Consider the following 8,190-nt stretch of genomic DNA (forward strand, 5'->3'; position numbering starts at 1 on the left):
GAGATCAGGTGACTGAGGACAACTGCTGGCCAGGAGGGGAACAACAGGCAGTGCTCCTCAAAGATTGGAACAGGAATCAAAAGTTCTTTGGTGGCATTCAGTGACATAACCTCCTTGAAATTCATACATTTAAATATCCCTCCTTGACTTTGAGAAGCACCAGGGGTCTGATGTGACAGCACAGATTAAGGTGTTCTTCTCAAAGGGATACTTTGCCAATTGTCAACCAGTTTTGTATCATACCCCGATACCCCGAACGAGTTTTGTGGATTAAAAACTACACTGGACTTCTTGTCGGCATGAGGGTCGGTAGCCTAAGTACTGTCTGTATTTTCATTCTAAAGTGGCCATTTCCTAATGCTGAGGACGGCTATGAGCTGAAACGCATCCGTTCGACTGCTGCTGTGCAATCCACTATATTAAAAAGTATTATACTTATTAGTGAGTGCTGTCGGGTTTTTCTGCTTTGCTGTAATATTTTGGACTGGCACCCAATTACACTTTGAGACTTTTGAGTGAGCACAAGTGAGCTGAAGACTTATCTCCATACACAACAGTACTAGGCAGCCGGCAGTGACCTCCCCGAGATGGCGGCGACGTTGACGCATCACTGAAACGGGCCGAAGCCATCAGGTATCTACTGTATATGATATCTATGCCCAGATCTCCCAGCTCATCTCTCAGCTCAATTTTTTCTATGCTCCTTGGCCTAGACAAAGTTTTAGGGCTGTTACTGAAACTACAGATTGTATTTGTGCATTTTCATCAGCCGCCACCACTGACATAAAGAGTATAAAAGCGGATCAAAGGGAGAAAGCTGCGCCCCTCTCTCTGTCTCACAGCCTGAACTCAGATCAAACTGTAAAACTAGGCAGTGTTGATCAAATGTAAACCAAGATTCTGTTACTGTGTTCCCTATTTCTCAACTAAAATGTCTTCAGAGACACATTTTAGTGCACTGTTTGGCTGTAATGCAAGAAGCTGTGAACAAGAAGCAGGTGTTGTACTGTTTCCTGTATTGTAAAAATGGAGGCTGAAAAAACTGTCACTGTGTTGCCTTTTTCTTGCCGAAAATGTTTTTAGAGACATATTTTAGCTTACTGTACAAATGTACCAGCTTGCATTACGTCACCTATCTGTGGGAGCATTTGTGTGATGCAGTGCATTCTGGTAGTTGTAGGTTTTCTACCGCTTAAGCAATTTTAGCACTGCCACTGCCCCTTTCCTTTGATTTCTCTGGTCATATTGCACTAATTTGTGTATTTCTACTACATTAACAGCCTAGTTTCAGCAGTGAAATACTTCTTTAAATCTCAAATGGTGTGTATTGCGTTTTACTATTTGGAGTATTCCTACTATTAGTGTTGTTCTTATGTGGATTTTGTATGTTTTGACATATTAAGGAAGTGAGGGATTGGTCAAAGACAATTTTCCATCTCTGTGGACGATAAAATTGTACTTTTTCCTAGTTTTTTTTTTTTTAGCTATAGTGAACTCTTAACATGTTTTTTTCTAAATTGTAATTATTGTTTACTGGATTTTCCCCTGAGGGATCCATAAAGAGGGCGGCACGGTGGTGTGGTGGTTAGCACTGTCGCCTCACAGCAAGAGGGTTGCCAGTTCGATCCTGGGCGTGGGAGCCCTTCTGTGTGGAGTTTGCATGTTCTCCCCGTGTCAGCGTGGGTTCTCTCCGGGCACACAGTCCCACAGTCCAAAGACATGCAGATTGGGGACTAGGTTAATTGATAACTCTAAATTGTCCATAGGTGTGAATGTGAGCGTGAATGGTTGTTTGTCTCTATGTGTCAGCCCTGCGATAGTCTGGCGACCTGTCCAGGGTGTAACCTGCCTCTCGCCCGATGTCAGCTGGGATAGGCTCCAGCCCCCCCGCGACCCTCAAGAGGATGAAGCGGTTAGAAGATCCATAAAGACTGACCTTATCCTAAATACTTCCTTAACATAGTCCTCAACAAATGCACTACTCATTCACTCCTGTTTGAATAACCGTCTCTAAAAACTGCAGTTCTCAGCTGTTCTTTCTGTCTTCCAAAAAACAAAGACAGTTTTCTCAGACAAGCTCTTTGTTGGTTTTGTTTTTTTCATTTGATTTGTTTGCAAGACGTATCCATTAATACATTTTCCTGCTCTTTATTGTTCACAAATGTTACATAATGCCTAATGCAAAATCCTCCTGATATATCTTTGACATGAATGAAGACAAATGTTTAAGAACACTGCATTTATTTTTCTTCACGGAGGATAAAAATTCAGATGGAATAACAATAGGAAGAATTACAGACTTTGATCTAGATCATGAAGGAGAACACTGATGTGAAGATAATCATTTTTTCATGCTTTAGGTCCCACGATAAAAGACAGGAAACTCGACAGCTGGAAGAAATGCACAAGATCATGAGTTTTCATGAGTCGTTTGAAAAACCTTGGCTTGATTCAGCTATAGCTTAACGGGAGAAGAGAGGAAGATGTGTTGCACAAGGAATAATTCCCCGATCAGATGACTCACTCAGGGGCAGAAAGTTCTTGTGAGATCAGGGCAAGAAAGATTTTGTATGGAAATATTAAAAGCTGGACACACAGAACTCTGACCATGATCAATCTGTGCAGCTTCAGGCAGTGACCCCCTGTCCTAACTGGCTTGTCTTTTTGATTTATATACAAGTACAGATTTATTGTTAGTGAGATCAAATATCTGACCTATTCTGCTTTCTATGCTTCTCTGAAAGAGAGACACCTCTTTGGCTGCATCCCATTGGCCCCAAAACTTCCTTGAGGCTGTAACTGGATGTGCTGAAGAGGAACAGGACAATGATGGGACAATAAAATATGTTCAGGGTTGGATGATGTTTGATCTTTGTGTCGTTTGTCGACAGTAATAATCTTCATGCTGTCTTTGGGATGTTGGTTGGTCGGTCAGTTAACCAACATATTTCAACAACTATTTGATGGATTGCCACGAGACGTTCATGGTGCACAGACTATGAATCCACAATAATTAATTTAAGTTAAAGTTTTCAATGATCCAGTAAAATCCTGCAACATCTAACTGATGGATTGCATTGCAATTTTGGGCAGGCAGACAGAAAGAGAAAAAAGTCCTGTGACTTTATCTCTTGCCCCCTCATGAGGACACTTCTGGCTTTTAGTTAAACGTCTTAACAACTGTTGGATGGGTTGCAATGAAATGTGACACCCATGGCTCCCAGACAATGTATCCTCATAACTCTGGTGGTCCAGGACTTTTTTCCACTGGCACCATTGTCAGCTCACATTTTCAACTTGTCCAGTAATTTGCTTCATGACTAAATACCTGCAAAGCTGAAGACATTCCCATCAGCCACAGCTGTCCTCTGTGATTACACCTGTTTTATATCAGCCAGTCATTTTGAGCATGCTGATAGAAGCATTCAGCTCAAAGCAGTGATGGAGTAGACTCTTGTTTTGGGCTTATCACATATGGGTAGCAACACATTTTCACATTTTGTTTTTCCATACAGCAAATGGTAGTTCACTAGCAAGGACCACCAGCTGTTTAATTGTAATTCAGGAAGTGTTAGATGTTGAGGGATGGTAAATGGATGTAAGTAGGGGTGAAGGTGGAAGAGGGATGTCTTCTGTTAGGTTGGTCTGGGATGAATTGGAGACTCAGTGTGGGGGGTTTGCTTCAGGCATGTTTCCTACCCCAAGCTGATTACAGGCCCCCCAGACGGTACCTAGAAAGAGACGTGGGAGAGGTATGCACCAGATTGAATAAGAAGAGATGATGGAAGAAGGGAAGAGCGGATGAAGGAATGTTGGTAGTGATGAGGTGAGGAGGATGATGGATGAAGGGAAGGGAAATCTGAGACAAACAGAGCAGGATGGAACGGCCAGATATAAGTAGGCTTGACAGGTTATCAGGGGTGTGGTTGAGGCGTCGCCCTGCTCCCGAACTTAAGTTAACAAATTAATTTCATATATAGTGAGGCAGGCTAAAGTCTACTGAAATGTTTCTGTACTTCTGAACTTAACATTTGTCAAAGATTGGGGCAATTGATTGGTGTTTTTATTCAATTTCTGTTTTGACATATTTTTCAGAGATGTGAATAAAAAATCAATTAAATTCAATTGTTCACCAACTAGTTTAACTTACTCCCACTTTTCAAACATTTTATCTTGAAAAAAAAAGTAACTATTATGAAATATTTGCTTTTATCTTTTTCTTTTTATGTATGATTGCTGTAATTTAATAAGGGAGGTATCTTCATAAGCCATTTTTGGCTTCTAACCTCTTCTACACAATGTTTTAACTTTTAATTTCTTTTTTTCTGTATTTTTTGTACATGTATGTACAACTAAACTAAACTACACTTAAACCAAACTAAACTGTACGTATGGGCTCCTTGTCCACTGACAGTAACACCTCACACAGCAGTGAGGGAGAAGGAAAAATGAACACAGGAGTCATGGAGCTAATCATCATGGCATGGAAGAACAGTAATTATACTGTACAGGATTTCAGTGCTGCGTAATGAGGAAAACGGTTGCAGGTTGTAAAACAGAGAGAGAAGGGCGAAAAAAACAGTTTGAGCCAAGAACAACAGATGGAGCCGCTCTGAGCCAGTTATCCTGAGAACCTTTACTGAACTTAACATTGTTTCTTCAGTGTAATTTAAAGAGTAAGTATTTATGCCAATCAACCATACCCATGTCAAAATGTCCTTTAAAGAGTAAACAGCAATGTTTAAGGGCAAATGTGGAGTTGGGTTGACTTTAGAAACAACACACTACTAAAATGGTGTGATGCTAGGCAGTAATTATAATATTCAAAAAGCCCTGTTGTAAGATTTTTGTGTCTAAATATTCTAAAATGGTCATTTTAGGTGTTAAGTTTCTTAAAATTTCTGCTGGTGCTGATTGACCTTTTGCTAAGCCCCGCCCCTTTGTGATGGCATGGAGCCCACACTGTAACTAACTGCACTCCCTGAAGAAATATTATCATATTTTTGGAAAAATGAAACAGTGATTCCAGAGAGAAGCAGACAGAGGGGTCTACAGACTGAAGGATATATCCAGGATGTCAAACTGACTCAGCAGCAACAACAGGTTAAAAAGACAAAGATAGTTAGATGCTAAAGCCGAACTATAGGCTACAGATCACAATGTAGAAGTGAACCACCACATCACTGCTGATCGCCACACAAGACAAAGAATATAAAGGGAAACTTTGCTGATATCAAACCAGCTGTGTGGCATTGCAGTGTGTGCAGATGCTTTGCCCCTGTGCTGCTGCCAGCACCTGGACCTCCGCTGCCGGACAGGCAGTGATCTCTGTGGGAAGTCAAACAACGTTCATCTGCGCACACTGCGATGACACACAGCTGGTTGAGTATCAGCAAAGTTCCCCTGCTTCCCTTCACTGGTTCCTGTACAGCAGGGTCAGTCTTTTTTTCACTGTTATAATCATTACAAAGCAAAAGCAGCATGTGTACACATTCAGTAGGCTATATCTTCAGTAGCTAGCTAGCTAACCCTACACTTTTCAGGGTTTGATTTTGGTTTTGGAACAGGGAAGAAACGTATATCTTTTTCCAACCTCTCCAGGTAACGAGTATCATTAATACACGACGTGCCCCAGGCACAACATTTAGCTCCAAATCCACAAAACCAGCCTGAAAATGAAGGAAATCTGAAACGATTGCATTAGAGAAATTTCAAATGGCTGCAGTCCAATACTGTGTAACTTCAATTTCTATATATGTCACAGCTCAGTTACTTAAGGTAATTCAAAGTAATGATATTACATAAGTAGATGGACATTTGATTTAATAACACAACAGTATTAATCACAGGAAGCCCTTCTGTCATCACTCAGTTGCAGTAAAAAATATCCTTCACAACCAGACCTCACTGGTGAAATACAGCAGCATAAGTTGCAAGTGCCACACAAACGCTCCCAGTGACCTTGGTGGGAAAAAGATTGTGCAATCACCTCTGGTGCATGTTTTTCTGAAATGTATAACATCACTGTCTAGGAGCTCCTTCCCTCCTCACCCTCACTACTTATCAAACCAGCCACAGTCACAGTGGAAAACTGATACTCCCTGTCGGACAGTTATTATTATTCACTCTCACAACACAAACAAGGACTCAATCTGAGGTGTTCCAGTTTCCCAAAAGTAGCCTGAAATGTTTCGGACCTGGTAACAGTTAAGTCTGGTGCTCAGCTTTCATCTGTGGAAGTGAGGACATATTTCTTCTCTGATAAAATGTCACACAATTTTCTGCTGGTAATTACTGCGTGAGAGCTGCGATGAATTAGGGTTATTTTGGAAAATTGTAGGCTATAAAATTGGCATGCTGATCTGTGTGAGCATACATGAAAGAAAGTGTGACATACTGTGGCACGTTGCTAATCTCCAATGTAAAAACATCAGGCTCTATTGTTACGTTCCTCTTTGAATCAACATCTGTTCGCAATCTGAGAAACTATCTTGGCTACCGGATGTAGACAGTGTGTGTTTTTTATATTCAGACAAAAAACAATTTGTTCCAACAAAAGCCGATCTGCTGGGAAGTGAACAGTTTTATCATTTCATATATGTCATGTCTGTGATTTTATGAAGGCAGTATAAGATATATAGTCTTTGTGCAGACAAAACCTTTAAAGTCAAGTATATTTTCACTCCCATTCGTCAAACATTTAATACTATCAGCTGTAGTATCGTAGTTCGGCGTGTAGGAGAAAGTTTTTAAACTCTGACATGAAAGGATGTGGCCTCATTCCTGTCTCCTGTTTCCCAACTCTTTCACATAATATATCCTCCAACTGTAAGTCACTACGCCAAAAGAAAAACGCAGTAAAACATGCAGTCATCCTTCAGTCATTCATTCATTTACCCATTACTTATTTTCTGAATTACAAGCAGCTTATTCACTATATTCAGTCTGCGATGTTTATTCCAAATTTAAATTATTCCATTTTGCAATTTGGTCCAATTTATTCTGTGTTTTTGATTTTTAAAAGATCATTAAAACAGAGTCACTTATGTTTAGATAGTTGTCTGTGTCCAGTGCACAGTTATAGTAGAAATTAATTCATCCATGTCTCTTTCCCCTCTAATTTGAACACTCCATAATTCATTCAGAAGGTCACGACCTTCCTGTGAGGAGCTGAAAGCTTTCCCCTGCAGCCAGTTCTACTCTGGAAGCAGGAAACACTGAGGCTGGGAAAGCCATCAGGTCCAAATGCTCGAACAAACACACACTGATACACACTCACACACAGAGACCCTAGTCTATCTACACCAGACACTTCAGATATTCATTAACAAATGAGAAAAAAGTATGCACACATTTAATCACTTTGTGTTTGGGCAATTTCTCAGCTTCAGAAAGCCAAATATCGTTTTGTTGGATTCCTCTTCTTGCTGTATTTCTTCCCCTTTTCTGTTTTTGTTCAGGTTATAATCTACACCACAACTTCTGTAAGTGAATTTGCAGGTTGTTTAGATGTAACTTATATAATTTCATATTTGTCAGAGTTCAAACTTAAGTGTCCGCTGAGGTCATAGATTGCACTGCTGCTCTCTAGTGGCGGTCTGGTTTTGATCATCACACACCAAAAAGATCTGAAAACGTGATCACGTATTGTCAAGCATGTGATATCCAATGTCAGGTTTGCTTATCAATTACTCATCTTCCATGCTTGTGGCTACAAATGAATGGACACATAAACAATTGCAGTGTTGACCTATTTGACATTTTAGTTTCTTTACACTGGCTTCCCATCAGGTTCAGGATTCACTTTGGGATTCTTGTTCTCACGCATAGAGCCCTCTACAGTCAGGCACCTGACTACATCAGTGATCTCCTCCATTCGTATATCGTCAGTAGGTCCCTTAGGTCTTCAGAACAGGACCTACTGGCTGTCCCCTGCTCCAGACTGAAAACAAAAGGTGATCATGCCCTTGCAGTGGTGGCTCCAGCACTGTGGAACTCTCTTCCATTAGCTTTTCGGTCTGCAGTCTCCTTAGAAACTTTTAAAAAACAGCTGAGGAACATCTTTACAAAATGGCTTTTGCCCCACCTTAAACTGTCGAGTGCTTGTCCCCTGGTATGTTTCTGTTTGAGGTCGTATTTGCTCTATGTTTTACTTTATTTTTGTTGCTTTGTTTTATTTGTTATATTCTT

The sequence above is a fragment of the Epinephelus fuscoguttatus genome, linkage group LG2, assembly GCF_011397635.1.
Source record: "Epinephelus fuscoguttatus linkage group LG2, E.fuscoguttatus.final_Chr_v1".
In the NCBI taxonomy this organism is placed as follows: domain Eukaryota; kingdom Metazoa; phylum Chordata; class Actinopteri; order Perciformes; family Serranidae; genus Epinephelus; species Epinephelus fuscoguttatus.